The sequence below is a fragment of the Microcebus murinus genome, chromosome 19 (genome assembly GCF_040939455.1).
Source record: "Microcebus murinus isolate Inina chromosome 19, M.murinus_Inina_mat1.0, whole genome shotgun sequence".
NCBI lineage: Eukaryota > Metazoa > Chordata > Mammalia > Primates > Cheirogaleidae > Microcebus > Microcebus murinus.
The window spans coordinates 48886899-48905873 of NC_134122.1; the positions used below are offsets into that span (position 1 = coordinate 48886899).

The following is an 18975-nucleotide window of genomic DNA, read 5'->3' on the forward strand; positions in this document are numbered from 1 at the left end:
GAAAAGCTGCACATAAATATACCTGTAGCCATATATTTAAAAGTAGTAAAAGGATGATAATGATAATAGCAATAGCAGCCATTTATTGAGATGTCCATGTGCCCAGTACTTTAAAGACATGATCATGCTACCCTGTGACACATTGCAATTTTTAAGATGAAGACAATGAGGTTTGGGGCAATCATGTAATGTAATAGGCTCAACATCACAAGTTAGTAGCACAATCAGTTTTCAGATCTTGTTCTGTCTGGCACCAAAATCTACCCCACTCAACACATCCCCCTGGGAGGCTTGTCTCATTGTGTGTGTGTATAACCATGTTAGGACGACTGTACAAAACCAGCCATAGTGTGGACCGGGTAAGGATAACAGTGAAGACTAACACTAATAAACATTTGCAAGCCAGATTTCTCCTTTGTTCTCCTTTTGCTATATAATAAAATATATTTATTACCTCCACCAGTAATTATCTGCAATCCATTAATACCTTGATGGATTTTTAATCGTGAAAGGACCACATTAATTAGCCAAATCTAGCTTCGTTTTTCTCTAGCAGCTGTTATCAATCCTTCAAAAGAGTGTTCAAAGCTCCAAGGGGTATAATTTCTCTACTTGATGTCTTGATGGATTTTGATATATTTTAAAACTTATGAACTCTATTATGCAATATAATAGAGTTATTAGGTATTATACACAAGAAAAATTACCATCCAAATGATTTCCATAAAGTTTCTTATAAATATGTAAATATTTTAAATAATGAGCAATAAACTTTTCATTCATATTCACATTATAATTAACTTTTTAATTTAAGTAGCATCCTAGGAGCTATAAATTTGGGCTGCTGATTCACTCCCAATCACCTTCTAATTTATATTTGCTCTCATTACAACTAGTCTATGAAAAACTTCAATCTTGCAATTCTCTAATCTTGGAAGTTTAAAAATTCATAAGATATAATTAGAATCTGCGTAGGAGACATTAGGGTTTAGTAAAAGGAAGGCTGAACTAGGAGTCACAGGAACTTGATTCCAGGCTAGAGTCTGTCTTCTACTGAAATTAAATAATTTCAAAGAAACCTTTGAAAACTATTTTACATCCTGTTTCAGTCTTCCACATAGAAAAAGAAAAAAAAAAAAAAAAAAAAAAAAAAAAAAAAAAAGAAAACTATTTTACTCACCTATAAAATGATGAGGGTATAACAGACACTTTTCAAGGTACCTTCTAAAGTTAAGATAATAAATTATACATTTTAAAACTCATAAAATTATTCAAACTCATTAAAATGATTGCAAATCAAGCTGTATATATGTAGCTAGAGATGTGTATGGGCGCATGCACTTGTGTCTGTATACCTATTACATATATTAATGATATCAGAAATAATTTGCACATATAATGAAACCACAGTTAAATGTCAGCAATATGCTTTCAGTTTAAAACATATCAAGTGCGAAAGAAGGACATTAAATTCTACACATCTTAATGTCTTAACACTATTACTACCAGGAGTCACATAATTAGTCTTTCTTAAGTATTTAAAAACTTCTTTAAAAACAATTTAATCTTTACCCTAGGGGGAAACAGTAATAGCCTAATAACTCCAGTTTGGGGAAAATGAAACAGTCATTCTCATTCTCTTGCTTAACTCTGATCCCCACTCTTAAGCTTGGACATGCTATGCATCCTCCGCTGTATTTGCTATTTGGGGGCCGGGGGGAGGAGGAAGGGGAGGGGAGAGGAGAGAAGAGATGAAAATGCAGCCTAAGGAATTGAGGGAATACTGGCACTTTTGTGAGAGGGAAGGTCAATATTTAACAAATGGAACCTTAAAACAAGGGAAAGGATTAATTAAGGAAGAAGAGTCTACAGAGAGCATCGTAGATTGTTTTCTACAATTCAAACTTGACTACAGGAAATACTTCCCCTCCCTCCAATTTTTCCCCCTTACATGATTCCCTAATTGGAATCCAATCAGTCATTGGTCAAGTTTAAGGATGAAAATGGAAATTTCCAAGGCTTTTTAAATTGCTCAACATGGATAGTTTGAGCAGGTTCCTATCTGAGTGGAATAAATAATTTATTGGGCTTCTTTTTTTCATTATTCTTATACTATGGAAAAATACTTTACCTGGAGGAGGTCAAAAAGAACGCCGTGTCATAATAAAAGGCAGAAGGTGCCATGCAAAGTTTGAATCAAGATAATAACTCACCCAACAGTGGGCTCTTTCAGTCTTCACACTTAAATGCCAAAGCTTATTTGGTCATAGGATCAAGTTTTTCTTTTTTTCCAGCAAAAAGTCACCCTCAGCAGGGGCTCTACACCAAAATTATTCTTGTGTGGCTGGGGCATAAGTCAGCAGCGCAGTTGTATAGCAAGATGCTGGCAAGATTTAGAGACTCCATCCCAGGCAGGGTTTCAGCCCAGCCTCAAGTTCCCTAAACACACAAGCTGTGAGCAGACAGACTATAGCACCGGCTCCTGTTTCACTCCCTTTCAGCCTGTGGACAGACATACATGACTCCTCTCTTGGACATCTTCCCAGAAAGACCAATGGGATTCTTTTGTTTCTCTTCCAGAATACTTAATGGAATCAAATCTTCCTGAACTTAGTGGGTAGTAAAAAATTGTCACGCCTATTCCTTAGGCTCTGCCATAACACAAATCATAATGATTGAGTCTTATGGGGGGAAAGTTCCTTTTTTCAATTTTGTATGAATAAATGAGGTCAGAACACTTAGAGTCTTTGCACCAAGACAAGGAGAGGCGGGTGGACAGCATCTTAGTATAAAGTGAAGAGTAATTTGCAGATGAAATAATAGGATTAAAAGGAAAATCATCAAGGCAAAAAGAGAGCCCATTGCTTTATGTGGTAGACTTGGGTCTGGTTTGAACTCAGACTTTTAGAATTATAGCCCAGTGATCTTTATTTACTGAACTGATTCACAAATCCTTTATGCAAAATTTTAGGGCCATGTATGTATACTGCATATATTATAAACAAAATCCTCAAGCAGACTCTATAATTAAACACATTCATATCTTTACTGTGAAACATATAAATATTCACACTATGAAGGATGAATAAAGACCCTGAGTAGCCAATTGTTTAGTTTAGGTAAGATTTTGCCACCACAAATGGTTTATTTTATTTTATTATTTTATTTTTTGGTGTTCATGGCATTTTGGATTTTTAGACTTGGCGATAATTGGTTGTGGTTATAGAGCTATATATCTCTTATAAGAAGTAGGAGGAAAAATCCTCAAGCATTTTAAAGCAGTACATCCACTGCAGTATAATGGATGTACTGCAGTACATCCACTGCAGTATAATGGTTAAGAGGAGTTCAGACATCTAAAGTCCTTAATAAAAGGTAGATTGCTGCACCCTCCCAGTTCCTGATTCAGGAGATCTGCGGTGGGGCCTGACAATTTTTATTTCTAATCAGTTCCCAGGTGACACTGATACCATTCACCCAGGGACCCCACTTTGAGAACCACTTGTTAAGAGCCTGAGCCTTCAACTGATGGTCTGGATTCAAGTCCACCATTCTTGATTTCCGGCAAGATACACGACTCCTGCTGAGAAACACACAATAATCCTTTTGAGGATCCCTTGTACATGGCAAGTTACTTTTCTTTTACTGCTTTTAAGATCCTTCATCTTTGAGTTTTAAGAGCTTGAATAATTTGTCTCAGTGTGGGTCTTTTTTGAGTTTATCTTACTTGGAGTTCTTGGAGCTTCTGCATTTGCATATCTATGGCTTTCTTCAAATTTAGGACATTTTCTGACATTGTGCATTCAAATAATCTCTCTGCCTCTTTCTCTCTTCTTCTGGAACTCCCACACGCTTATATTGGTCCACTTGATAGAGTCCCACAAATCTTGTAGGCTCTGTTCACTTTTCTTCATTCTTTTTTCCTTTTTATTCCTCAGACTCAGTGATTTCAAATGACCTGCCTTCGAATTCACTGACTCTTTCTCCTGCCTGTTCAAGTTTGCTGCTGGGTTCCTCTAGTAAGTTTTTCAAATTATAGTATTCCTTTTAAGGTTTTTAAAACCAAAACATTTATTGTGTGACTAATTGTTGAAATTCTTAAGATGAAATGGGTGCTGCAATAGCTATCCTCTTGGGTTTAGGTGCTGTTCCTTCATGAAATCCATGCCTGAATCTACAGTATACAATTTTTAGGTGCCTCATTCAACCAGTCCTGATGGTATTTCGTATTTTACCCTTGGCACACCAGTTATACTTTCTCTTGAGTTTGGCAGGGTAGCCATGCTTGCCACAGGTCAACTTCTGAAGGTAGCAGTCCTCAGAGCCACAACAGTGCATAATGTATGTGTCTTATTGCAACACTTTCCACAAGCTGATGTTCCCTTTGTCATCTCTCTCTGCAACTGAGACAGAAGAGCTATTGTATTTTTCATCACCATAATTTTTATTTGGTTCTTTTTATAATTTCTCTTTGTTGATATTCTCACTTTTTCCATACATCATTTTTTTTTCTTATTTCCTTTAGTTTTCTGAGTATACTTAAAAGAGTGGTTTTAAAGTCTTTGTCTAGTAAATCTGATGCCTGTGTTTCTTCAAGGACAATTTCTGGAGATTTATTTTGTTCCTTTGAATGGGCCATATTTTCATATTTCTTTATATGTTTTGTGATCCTTTGTTGAAAATTGGGCATTTCGAAAAAGCAGCCACCTCTCCCAGTATTTGAAGGCTGGCATTAGCAGAGAAAGGCCTTTAATAATCAGGTCTATGTGAAGAGTTAACATCTTCCAAGGCCTTTTCTGGGTATGTGTCATCCTTGGGCCTGTGTGGTGCTTTCTTATGATTCCTTCATATAAACGGCTAGTTTTGAATGTCTTGATTTTTCTAAGAGTCTCCCCGTGTTTCTTCTTGAGGCCTTATATGTTCTATTGTATTGCTCAATCAAAAATCTCTTGCCCCCCCAAGAATCTGTGGGTCTATAGAGCCCTTGTGTTTTTCATGAACTACTCCTACTGCTTCTCATAGCTTCCTCTGAGAGCCAGACTGTCCGAGCTCTTACGAAGGTAATACAGAGACCAATCTCTCAGGCTTCCCCCAGATAGGTTGGAACACTGCAAATTTGGTCCAGTTCTCTCCAATTTGCAGAAGGAAACTGGGAACCAGGACACTACACCCCTCAAACTGCCATGCCTTAGGGGCAGGGAGGGAGAATGAGAAAAAATGCCACAAGATTTCCTACTGCTTTGAATGTGGATTTTTCTTGATTGTTCATCTGGTTGTTGTGAAATGTTTGACAAATTCTAAGAGCTCCTGTAAAATTATTTTAACCAGTCTCTAATTGCTTATTTGATATTTCCATGGAGAAAGAAGGGCCTTGAGCTTCTTACTCCTGAGCTTGCTAATGTCCTCATTACATATTTTCTTAAGCTTCAGTTCTTTATAGTCCCTACTTTACAGGGTTGTTGAGATGATTAAGTAAGATAATGTGCATAAAATATTTAGCACAGACTTTGCATACAGTAAAACCTCAATAAATTTTGGCCACTATCATTGTCATAAAAACAGTGCAACTGCAGACTACAGATTTAATTCCTTACTTTCGTTATCTCCATTACGGTGAGTCTTCAGTGTGAGTGCCAGAGTGCTGACTTAATTGTGCTTTAATTACGAGCCCTCCTCTCTCCAACACCCCCACAAATAATAGTTGCCTAATCTATGCCCATCTTCTTCTACAGTGCTACTGAATATGCATCCATTATTCATAAAGGGCACATGTCACTGAATACAGGAGGCAGATCTTTTACTCTCATGTTTTAGGTTTTCCTCAGTCATGCTTGTTCATCATTTTTAGGAGCAGTTCCCACTCTCATCTCTTTTCTATGGCAATGTGAGTGAAAGGACGGCCTTGCTAATGAAATAACAGAAAAATTACCTAACCCGCAGTCTCTCGGTAACAGCTAAGATCAACCATACGAGCTCTCTCACTACAGGCATCCCACGGGGTTCTGTTTTCACAACATCTGAGAAGAGCTGAGCACACAGAAAGGAAATGTAAACCCTCTCTTTTACATTTGCCAGGCCTATGGATTAACCTGCCTTTGACGGGTTTCACTTTACAGCCTGGAAGAGTTCCTGAATGGACAGTGGGGGTGCGAACTTCAGGCCTCAGTTCCTGCTCAAAACCGTATGCCAAGGGCAAGATCACCGACAAGGTCACATCCCCAGCGATAAGCCTTCCTCCGAGGGATGGGGGAGGAGCCAACTCTTTGACATCTCACAGACACTTCTGTTATCATCTGACAGCAATCACTATTTTTCCCCCATTCTCTTTGTCCCCATAAAAACAGCAAGTCCTTGGCCTTAGCCTGGGCACCTCCCTTCTTTTTCTTTGGAGTGCCACACCATCTCACTTCTCTCTCTCTCTCTCTCTCTCTCTCTCTCTTCCCCCCCCCCCTTCTCTCCTTCTCAGAAAGCAAAGTAAACGTTTTACTTCTGTGTATCTTAATCTTTGTGTGAGAAATCTTTCTCTACCCACCCTGTGGGCACCTAGTGAGTTTTCCACTCTTACAGCGAGAAAGCCGCACACAGACATGTAAGTTTTGTCATTAGTATGGGAGTGGCCAGGCTTCATTTTAACACAATCATGCCTGATAAAACAGCAGAAGAGGAAAGACACCTTATTCTCTTTGAAACTCTATATCTCATCTCCAAATAACCCACGTTATTGACGTTGTTTTAATCTACCGTAACCTGGACCTTGTTCAAGTAGGACTGGACCGCACATATTCTCAGTATGACAAGTTAGTTTCTAACGGGGCCTCTGTCTCCCTTGAGGAAAACTCCTTCCCTCCTCATCAGGGCTTGTCTCTGAGCCTCTTCCTGCGTTTCCATGGCAGATCCACTCCCTTCCTATTCCTTCTCTTCTGTTATTTTTCCCCCCAAAATAAGATACAATTTCCTGCTTGAAATTCTAATCAGGTAATAGCTCTGCTTTGCTGAAAATGCACCCATATCACCTTGATTGGATTTTTGGGTGCCTCTGAACTATTTAGTTATGTGTTTACAGATAAGTCTCTTGGCTTCCTCTCACAAATGGCTCCTAATTTTTATTGCTTTACTATTTCAACACAAATTTCAAGCTTTTTTTCTAAGTTGTGAGAATGACTTTGTTAGCTCCAAATGTATGCCAACAGATACAAAACTGCATTTTTAAGTATAATTTAAAAGATCAAAATATTGCACTGTCTTTGCAGCCTAAAATACTTCCTAATTTCAGTAAATTAAATCCACCCTGAACCAGCACATAGGAGAGCTATATATTTTCCTGATTGTGCTGCTGCATAATTTGGTCAAGCAGCTACCTACTTGAGGATTTCCATATTCTAACACACAGCCAGCCTTCCCACCACTACTGTGGGTGACTGAAAGTTTCAGGGATGGTGTTTTTTCTCCCCCTGCTAACAGTCAAGATGTTGAAGCCACTGCAGTCAGGATTCTATCCCGCTGTGGCTTACAGAGAAAACAAAGACTATAAGGTAGACACCAAAACTTAACTAATTAGTCCAAACCAGATTATTGTCAGGCATAGTGGTGCATACTTGTAGTCCCAGCTACTCAGGAGGCTGAGGTGAGAGTGTCGCTTGAGCCCAGGAGTTCCAGGCTGCAGGGAACGATGATCGTGCCACTGCACTCCGGCCTGGACAACAGAGTGAGACTCATCTCAAAAACACAAAAAACAAACAAACAAAATATACACCCAGATTATTGAAATAAAAATTGTATTGGAAAGAATGCCACTTTAAAATCCTTTTGGAAATAGACCGAGTCTAAATCAATAAATAATACTAAAAAGGGCATTTGTCTAAATTTACAAGAAATTGTTAATTTCTTGGTGGATGTGTTTAGTGAGTCAACAAACAGTACCTACAGTGAGTCACGAATTATTATAGATGTTGGGGAAATACAGATAAAAAATGTAATTCTTCTCAGGCTTACTCAATTATCTAGCCTGGGCAGAGCCCCCAACACCCGGGAAGCTCTAGGATTCAGTGCTTCTATTATTGAATAATAATATGGTTGCACTGGGCATTGAGACTCTTGTGTCCTCAACTGCAGCTGCTTGGACAATTTATTGCAGGATCATTTAACTTTCTGATGTTCTCCGCTGCTTTCAGGTTGAGTTACTGTGGCACAAAGTGTAGGCTTTGGGGCCCGAGGGATCTGCTTTAAGACTTCACTTACCTTGGGGAAATTACTCAGGTAAGAGAGCCTCCGTGCTTCTTTGGGTGTAGGAATTCAGCATATACCTGATAGGGTTAAAGTGAAAAGTACAGCCAACGGCTAACATCTTGGGCCCTGAAGTCACACGGGCCTGGGCTTGAATCCTGCTTCAGTCATTTTTCACCAAGATGACCCCAGGTAAGTTACTCAACTGCTCTAGGCCTGTTTCCTTGCATGTTAAAAGGGGGAAAAAATCATATTTCACAGAATGTATGTAAGGAGTAAATGCCATAGGGTGTTAAGTGTTTAGCGCAGTGCCTAGCGCATAGTAATCACGTGATATATACCAGCTATCATTAGTATTTGAGCACTACATGATTTACTGCATTTTAAGCACGTCGCACATTTAAAATTAGTGCCTACTTTTTTAGTAGCAAATTCCAAAGATGCCATTTTGTTTTTAATATACTTTACAACAGAGACATCCAACAGTGGAGCTAGTTCCTTCAGAGAACAGTGTGCTTTATCACCGGCGATGACCTACGGGACGTTCATGTCTTCCAGCCAAGCCTGGGGGCACAGGTCTCCTGCACTGGGAAGACTCCTTACACAGATGTCTTTGAAACTCCTCTTCCACTTTAGTTTTTCTTGTTTTTATGCCTTGAATTCAACTCTGGTTAGAAATGTGACTGTTAATTAGCACTGAGGCAACTTTAACACATTAGTTGCCATGTGAGTTATACTTAACTCATGCTAGTTTTGAACCCAGGGCCTCGTCAAGATATGTAACTCACATGTCTCTTTACCTTGGGAGCCACAAGAACTAATTTTCAAGTAGCATATAACTCACTCATGGAAAACAATAAAAAATAACACATTTTCCATTAATTAGGAAGGATCATTTTGTTTTCAAAGTTTTTATTTTCTTAATAAAACCACCATGGCCCCAAGGAAAAAAAAATTTTTTCTAGTGTGGCAGTCAATGAAATTATTATTAAATTATTAATATTATTCATTATTTTTAAATTATTGATTATTTAACATAAAAACTTTAAATTATTTTTACAAAAGAATCTATAAATTAGGAAATATTCAGGAATATGTCAAATACTTTTTCTTCAGAAAAATACAAGTTCATCCTCCTTCCTACTTCTCTGATTGTAACAATTACAAAGAGAAGCTCTAATCAAAGCCAGTTATCTCATCTCCGAATGCACTGTTACTTTCTTTTAAAGCCTTTATTTCCTATTACTTTTCCAATCTCTTGAAGCAAGAAGCATGTTCTGTGTTAGCTCTGCTTCTGGTGATAATATTATGAACTAGGTCAGAAAGTAGTTAGTTAAGAAATAGGTCCATAGCTAAGAATCTCATTTCAAAAGAAAAAAAAAATTTGGTTGTGTTCCATGTTCATGTTCAAAATAAACCCTATTCTCTATTCCAGGAAAATCATGCGATTTCTGAGAAAAATGCCAAAGAAATGTTCCGTGGAGAGAAAGACGGGTTAAGAGCCTGACAGCTTGACCACGGTGTCATGCCCTTCGATGGGGGTTCAATGCCAGTTACTTCCCCTTGTTTGTCAATACTCTGAGTACTGCAGCTCATGGGAACACAGTCCTGGGCACCTGGTCAGGAAGGCGGAGAAAGGCTTTGCTTACACTGGTGCATTTATCTGCAGCCCGAAAGGGGAGGTGGCTTTGGAATGGGACTTTGGAATAGTCGTGAAAAGTGGTTTGTCTCAGAAGAAAAACAAGAAAGGGAGCAACAGTGTCACTATGTAGGACAAAACGATGTGCCCTGGGCTGCGAAGGAGAGTGTGAGTGAAGAGGAAAGGGTAGGTCAGACAGGCTGGGTTGAAAACCTTCACCTGCCCAGGTAAAAAGGAGGACCAGGGCGGGTTCTGTAGAGAGCACGTTCTTCTACTAGGCTGCTACCCCGAGTCCCCCCAGTCCATGTTCCTCCTGGAGGAGGGAGGTCAGCTTTGCTGTTTTTCAGACTCCCCTGCTGTCATACCTGCCAAATGCTGCCAGTAGGCACTGCCGGGTCCTGGACGTTCCTGGGCCAGTTCCCAAACAAGGGTGCCGAGGGGCAGACAGAGAGAGAGCTCCGCCATCAGCTGCCCTACCCTGTGTCCGGCAAAGCGGCTTGTTACTTTGCAGTTTGGTTTACATGGAACTATTCTGCACATTGCGAATCTTCGCGAGGGGGTGTGGGTTACCTGCCACAGGGAAATGTTAAGTGCACTGGTCAAGGAAAAGAAGTTTATAATTTTTTTTTTTTAATTGTGGGAATGTTAGTTTTAATTAGAACAGGAGGAATTGGGCAGCAAGAAAAGGGAAGAAAAGGATAAAGAAATGTTTTTCAGCACAGAGGTAGGAGAGATTAACCATGAAATCACAGCTAGTGTTGGGATGTCCTGGGAAAGGGGTGGCGGTGACTGGCTCTGTCTTGCTGAGTTGAGTCTCTGGGTGTCCCTGAGGGGCTCAGACTGTGAACTGAGGTGGGGCAGGGAGTTCCGGAGAAACCCTTCTGGAACGTGGAGTTTCCAGCCCTAACTTGGAGTTCCCACAGGTGTTTTTCTTATTGTTGTTGCTGTTTTATATTTCATGGGCCAGTAAAATTAAAAAACAAAACAAAACCTTGGGACAACATTGAATTGCCCACTTCTTATTTTGCCAAGGAAAAAAATAATCCCGCAATCTCAATTATAATATCATCAATGTAACATCATTTTAAAAATCCCTCACCCCCCAAAAAAAGAACATAATCCCAGGATAAAAATAGTCTTTCTGAAGGAAGTTCAGCTGATCTTCAGACTGATTATTTGTAATGATTATATAGAATCACTAAAATATACACTGATACACATAAATACATATACATAAGTGTATAGATGTAATGATTGTGTGTATACACACACACACTGATATGTAGGATATGTTTGTTAAAAGGTAAATACATGCCGGGCGCGGTGGCTCACGCCTGTAATCCTAGCTCTCTGGGAGGCCGAGGCGGGCGGATTGCTCGAGGTCAGGAGTTCGAGACCAGCCTGAGCAAGAGCGAGACCCCGTCTCTACTATAAATAGAAAGAACTGAATTGGCCAACTAATATATATAGAAAAAACTAGCCGGGCATGGTGGCACATGCCTGTAGTCCCAGCTACTTGGGAGGCTGAGGCAGGAGGATCGCTTGAGCCCAGGAGTTTGAGGTTGCTGTGAGCTAGGCTGACGCCATGGCACTCACTCTAGCCTGGGCAACAAAGCGAGACTCTGTCTCAAAAAAAAAAAAAAAAAGGTAAATACAAAAAAATTAGCATTCCACTTATTTCTGGCATTCTGTTGTAAGTTTTTTTTTTATTTTTATTATGAGAGGGTCAATTAGGGGTAAACTTATAGACATGTTAAATACACACTTGTACATAGGCCTCCTGGTGAAACTGTAAGCACTACGGTTAACTAACGTGAAGAAGGTGGAGGCGGCTGGGCAGAGCTGGCCAGGATTTCAGGAAAGGGGTGTCACTGCCTGGAAGAGTTACATACAACTCTAATATTTATCAGGAATTATTTTGATAAAAAAGAGAACACAAGAGATCTCTCCGGTCCCTTTTGTTGACAATGCCTACAGCCTTTCTCAAATTCCTTAGGTGTGCTGGAACTGTTGTCCCCATTCAGAATTCTGCACGCAAGCCTGCAATCTCTAAAATCCTTACTCAGCAGGAAACACATTTAAGCATTTTATTTTTGCTCCCAGTGTAACAGCAGAAAAAAAAAATTTTACATTTTTACAAGATTTCCCCTCTTTTAGCACTTAAATGTTTCAATGGTCTCTGCACATAAGATCAGAGGTTTCCCAGATGGTCAGAAAAAGTTGATTATGGTAGGCAAAGAGGAGGCAGGAAAGCCATAGATGACTTGATGAAATAAGAAGTTAAGTTGACAAATGTAGTTTGCTGAAGGCAGGATACTGTGAAATCATTATATTTTCTACAAAGGGAGTAAGTACATCCCTGCAGAGTCAGATCTTTGCAGTCAAGCATTAAAATCTTTATCTTCACCAGATGCATAAAATGGAAAATAAAATGTTGACAGAGAGAGGGAAACATGACCGACTTCAGTTTTACCGCCCTCTTCCAAACAAAGCGATTTAAAGAGGCAGCCCATACCACTACCTTTAGGCAAATGAGCACCAGTGAAGAGCTCTCAGTCCAAATCCAAGCTATGGGAAATAAATCTGGATAATGTCAAATCAAGCAAGTAAAAAAGCAAGATGGTTTCATTAGAATGATCAAAGGTAGTATTGAATTTCTATTAAGAAACGAATTTGCACGCTGAGCAAAAGCGATTCAAGTTACTTCTTGCTAAAAACAAAGTAAACAAATTTGTGGAGAACATACTCAGTGCTGATGAAATGTTTATTGAGTATAAAGCTACACCTCTAGGAAGTGCTCCTAAGTCATCCATAAAAATAAACACAAACTCCAGTTTATTATTTTCCAAGCTTCTCTATGTGTAACAGAGGTAAAGGTCTGAAAAAGGGCAACGAAATGTTTCACGAGTTGTCTCTTTAAAGCCCCCCCTTTCTGGGAATTAAAACCTGTCATTCCCCAGAAGAGTGCAAAGAAACAGAAAATTGTTCTTTGTGGTTTGTTTTCCATTATCTTAAACCGCAGGACGTGGCTCAACAGATTGTCTGGACTAGGTTCACAAGATCATCCTCATTGGAGATAAGTTCTCCATAACCCAAGACCAAAACCACTGATTATAATTAAGCAACAATGGCCCACAGCTGCGACATGTGACACCAGTCACATGGTCACACAGACTGGAGCCCAGCCACTGAAACCCCCCCTTTAAAAAGCCCTGTTTTTCTGCTTAAAGGCGGACGGTGGTCTTTGAGATGCTAGTCTACTGCCCTCCTCATTTGCTGGCAAATTAAATAAACTTCTTTTTCCTTTTCCCTCAAACCACTTGTCCTCATTCTTCGTTTTCGTTGATTGGCCCTCGAGGACAAGTACCGAGCTTTCGGTAACATATGTTCAGAATTAACTCTCTTTCCACGCCAACCTGCTGTGACTGCAAAGCTGGGGTCTATGGCATGGCCTGTGGGCTGACTCCACAGATGAGAAATGTTAGGCCTGCATGGTATTTAAAAAATAACAAAAACAAAAAATTCCTGAATTTGAATCCTTTCATAGCGGTAAGCACCGGCTCTGGTCCTCCGTAAATTCCCGCCCTTGCTAGAGCTGATACATGTCCTCTAGCCCGGACTCTGAGGCCTTTGTGACCTAGAGTCACCAGAGAGACACAGAAATCGGTGGACGGAACATACCCACAGGCCTATACCTCCCCTGCCTCCCTGCAGCTCTCAGAACTTACTAGAAGCTCTTCTGAAATTACTTTGAGAGCCAATTACACGTCACAAAGTCGTATTACATTACAGTGACATGGCATTTCCGATCAGAAAATATCCACATTGTTCATGCCTTGCTTTTTAAAAAGTGTTTGACCAGTTTCTGAAACTCAAAACTGTCTGCTAAGTACTTGCAAACTAAAGAGGAAAGCGCTGTAGCTCAGGGCTGCTCTTCCCTTGGGTGGAAACGTGGGGCATCACTGGAGTCCCGTGATCCGGAACAATCCCCTGTCTGTGTGTGGATAAGTCACTTGACTTTCTCAGCCTAATCAAAGTGTGGAGAGATGCTGTTTACTTAAAGTTCCTGACATGCGCTTGAAGGAAATGAGAAACATTTTACCTCAGCATATGGCATTTTGACATACTGGACTGAGTGAAGCAGCCTCAAGGTCTCTCTGACCTCCCCCAAGCCCCACCATCCACTCTCCCCAAATCAAGGAAGTTTCTTTATCTACCTGAGATCCAGATCCATCTAGAAGAATGTCTGTTCTTTTCTTTCTCTCCCTGTAAGACCAGGTAGAGTGTGACCACTCTTGAACAGACTCTTTAAGAAGATACTGCCCAGTATCTCGGACTCGGAAAACTATTTACCAGTTAATCTTTGTTCTCCATCAATCAGCCTCCTTAGTAATCCTTTATTGCCCCTCGGCAGAATTCCTCTTTTCCCCCCTCCCAATGTTGTGGCAACGTGTACAGTTAGTGTTACAGCTCTTGACCAGGGAAAGAACCGAGCAGCACACGAAGAGCTGGAGAACAGCCTTTATTCTTCCACAGCAAGCTCAGCACACCTAGTCTTACAGTATTCTTCCCATCTTCTGATCTTCTCACCCTTCTTCCTTAGTCTCCTCCTGCTTTTATACCCTTGGTAGGACTCAAAAAGCATCCAATCAACTACAAGCTTTAACATCCAATCAACATCAAGCTTTAACATCCAATCAACAACAAGCTTTAACATCCAATCAACAACAAGCTTTAACATCCACTCAAAAACAGTGGGATTCAAAGCGTGGCTGGAAACAGGTGGCAGCACGTGGGGCCCCTGACAGCTCTCTGCCTCAGCTAGGCCCCAGCAGCGTGCCCTCCAACTGGCCACGTGCAGCGCTGGCCCTCAGAGATGCAGAGCGACAGGGAGGCAGCAAGCAGCCGCGTCCGGGCGCCCAACATTTTCCGTATCACCAGAACCCATTTTACCAGAAAGGCATATGAGCTTCTAAACCCCCTTGGGGAGTTGAATCTTCATCCTGAGGGTTCCTGTGTATATGTGTTAAATACGTTTGTGTCTTTTTCCTCCTGTTAGTCAATTTGCCCCACGTCAGTGATTTTTCAGTGAATTTTAGGGGGGGCAAGAGACTTGCTTCCTACACACTCATGTTAGATAAATGTTAGATCCTACCTCATCCCTTCTTCTGGCTTGAGGGGAAAAAAACAAAAAACTAAAATATACATCTCATTCTTTGCTTGAAGCTTTGCACTATTGAGAAAAGAATCTTGACATTTGCTTATATTATCTTTTGGTGATTAGCTATCCCTTTCCATCTTTTATACAAGCTTTTAAAAAAAGACTGCGAACAGCTCATTTGATATAAGTATTTTTTGAGTAAATAACTGAATAAATAGGATAACCTTCTGACAATATAAGCTATAGTTCTTTGGTATCTATCATCTAAACTTGAAATATGGGGAGCTGTAATTCCTTGTATTAGCTCTAGAACACAGCCATGTGCTGAACAGTTCCCCTCAGTATTTAAGAATTTTAAATGGAGCTAATTTGGAATAATAAAACTCAAGACAGGAAATGGCAAACATGCTGACTCCCTGAAAATGTTACAACAAAGCTATATAGAATTCCCTCATCCCCAAATGTCCTTACTCCAGAGAATAATACCTTTCCTTATATTAAAAACTGTATCAAAGGATAAAAATGTACCTGGGTAGTCAACCATTAACAGCTAACTAGAAAGGGAACCATTAGGAACAGGTGTTGGTTTTTGTACTAAAAACTATATGACTCTCCAGAGCACACAACCTTTTCTAGATTATCAGTGATGTCAACTCTGGATAAAACAGTTTTTGAGAACAAGAGATACTTAGAAGTATTTACTACTCAAAGAGTAGTAAACAACCACTTTCTGCCTCTGAGGCTTTATCAGGCAACTCAGGTGAGAATATAAAGCCAAACACACTAGCGTTTCTCTAGCATCAATCTACCATCCAACCAACTACCCCGGCCACAGCACCCATCATGGATAAGACAGGATTTCTGCCTTAAAGCAAGTTCAGTCTTAGTTGATTTTACTGTGGCATTTGACAGTCTCTTTTTAGTGTATTTCCCAAGTAAAACCCTCTCCTGGTTCTCTTCCTACTCCCATGTCTTTTCAATTTCCTTTGCTGGATTTTTTTTTTTCCTGAAAAACTTTAAAATCTGGTGTCGACATGGAGGCGAGTCATGGAGCCTCTTCTTATCCTCCCTCTCATCCCCGGGAGATTATGCACTTTTCAGCTTCCACTGTGACGGCTCACTCCTTGTCACCACCTCAGGCTTTATTCTAAGCCTTGTCCACTGTTCCGCAATGGCTTGTAGACATTTCCACTCAGATGATCCACGGACACCACCATGTTCAACACAGAATGCACCCTCCAGCTACAGTCTGATACAACCAGCCATCTGAGTCACAACCTTAAAAATCACTCAGGCAGTTGAATATTCTCTCTTTCCGAAATCTCTTATATTTATCCTCTTTTTTATACCTTCACTGCCACTGCCTTAGGAGAAGGGGAGCTAACCTTTTGTGTAATTCCTACTGGTTTGGTTCCAAATCATCTGGGGAGTTTCTCAAGTCCTCTACACCCTATCCTAGAATCTTGGGGAGTACATAGTTTAAATAAGTTCTCTAGGTAATTCAAATGTGCCCCCAAATCTGGTAGATACAATATTAGGTGCTTTATATATATTATCTCGATTAATCCTGACTGCGATCTATGAGGCAGGTACTTTAAAACCCATTTATAGAAGGGAAAACTCAGCCTCCGAGATGCTGAGTAACTTGGCTACTAAGGAACAGAACTGAGATTCAACGTTTATCTGACTTCAAAATCTGTGTTCTCCAGAGTTTCCTGCCACTAACTCCCCACTCACTTACCCAGGGGTTCTCACACTTTAAGCTGCGTAAGTTGTAAAACAGTTTTGGTTTTTTTTTAATGGAGATTTCTGAACCAAACCCACAGAAATTCTGATTCTATTGAATTAGATTAAAACCCAGGCATGTGCATTTTAACAAGCACTAGAGATTTTCAAGTAGACATCTAGGAATATGCTTTGAGAAAAAAATTCATCAGCTATATTATTGTTAACATTTTTTCCCTGAAATGCAAAGAGAATCATGTCCATATTCTTGTTAACTATTAATATTTAATGGCTCCCAATTAGTTTCAAAATAAAGTCCAAATTTTTAAGCCTGATGTGAACAACCTTCATATGATGGCCACAGTCTTATTTGTGTCATCTCTTGCCTCTCCCTCCTTTACATTCTGTGACAAAGTCGAGCCTTTCATATTGTCAAGCCTTTGTACACGCTGTGGCCCTTACTTGGAGAGCCTGGAATCATTTAAATCCAGTTACCTGCTCTGTCATCCCCCCACAGTGAGGCAGTGGCCCCTTCCTATGACTCCCTAACACTAAGGACATCCCTCGTTTCAGCATTTTTATGCTGCAGTGCAGCTGCTTCTTAACGCACCGTTCTCTCACATATTTTTGGTGGTCAACACTGATGGTAATTCCTCTTTGCATCTCCAGCTTTAGCACAGCCTTTATGCAAAGTAGACCCTTATTAAATATTGGCAGATTGAAAAAATATGCATCAATCCGTTGAACTTTTTCAGATAATCCTAAAAGCTTAAACGTTCTGTGGATATATCTGAGCATTTTTCATACATGTTAATGAAATATCATCACCTATTCACCCATCTCAATCTTTTGGCATTTCATGGACTTAATATAACTTTTAGAGGAAGAAGGGATTTTGGAGGTCATCTTAGATAATCTCCTCATTTTGTAGATGGGAAATATAAACAGGGAGGAATTAAGTGACTTTCCCAAGTTTACTCAGCAGGTTAAGTGGACATTTAAAAGCTTTTTTTTCCCTGGTCTAGTTCTCTTTTCTCTACCCCATAACACTTCGTTTTTCTTTTTCTTCCTTTATCCTAGTATAATATTTATTTGAGTTCCCACTCTGGCTGAGGCACTACTGGGCCATATACGTCACCTCCACATTGCATTTCTTCATTCCTACTGTCATCAGCCCTCAGGCAGGCCATATGCACTGGCGCTGTGCCAGCTGCCAGAAACGCAAATATTAATAAAACAGAGTTCCCAACCCCAATAAGCTTTCAGCCCAGAAGAGAAGATAGTTTGGCAGGCAGCAGTTAAGATGTGGTGTCTCAAGTGTTTGCATTACTGGTCTAACCAAACGTATAGACCATGACATCAGCAAAAGATCTTGCCCTCCATGGCACCCCGGGGATTAAACACAGAATGAAAACTTGATACTAACGCACACAAAGGACAAGTGTCACTGCTCCCTTCTTTACCAAAGTTGTCATAGGGAAGAAAGGGTCACTTGGGAAAAGAATAATAAAGCATGCACTTGAGAAGGCTTGTCCTAACTCATCTGCCATGGATATACCAAAAAAAAAAAAAAAAATGAGTACCCTCTGGAAAGGATCTTCTCCCTGACTCCCAAGAGAGAATAAAAATTGAGGCCTCTGACAGCATAATTATTAATGCCTGAACCTGGAAAGAGACACCGCAGATACGAAGCAACATAATCAACCTTTAATATCACATTTCCAGGCTAGACTGAGTCACACATAAATAGAGCGTGTCTTACATTGTTTAAAATACCCCTTGACTCAACTTTCATTAATCTCGAACCAAAGTTCAAACTCAATACTTACTCATCTACTTTGAGAGATACATGACATTTGATGCTAATACTTTTGGAGCTCTAGAATGCTCTGTGCACAATATTCCTAATATGTTAAAACTAGATGGGAGTCAAAGTCCCTCTCTTAGCTATGCCTCCCTTTTTTTGTAATAACAATATGAAAAGAGAGACAACCAAACCCACAAGAAGCCCTTACATAAAGTAGCTCAGCTCAATATTATGGACCGAGTTATAGTCCACATGCCTAATGGGAATTGTCAATGACTTCAAGATAACTAATTTTGTGAAATGAGCTTCCTGTGGAGACTGGTTAAATTACTGGAAAAATACTTGGTTTCCACCAGTAGATAATGAGCATTAGAGCAGTGGTCAGCTCTGGGCAGAGTCGTAGCACCCAGGACAGTGACC

At 40.1% G+C, this 18975-nt stretch overlaps 1 protein-coding gene and 1 pseudogene across 2 annotated transcripts in view; both read right to left on the reverse strand.

The window, feature by feature from the left end:
- The window catches only part of PLD5 (phospholipase D family member 5), a 246468-nt gene that overhangs the window by 163597 nt on the left and 63896 nt on the right, over window positions 1–18975 (reverse strand). The window lies entirely within an intron of this gene.
- LOC142862462 (large ribosomal subunit protein eL37-like) lies at window positions 1169–11290 on the reverse strand (annotated as a pseudogene).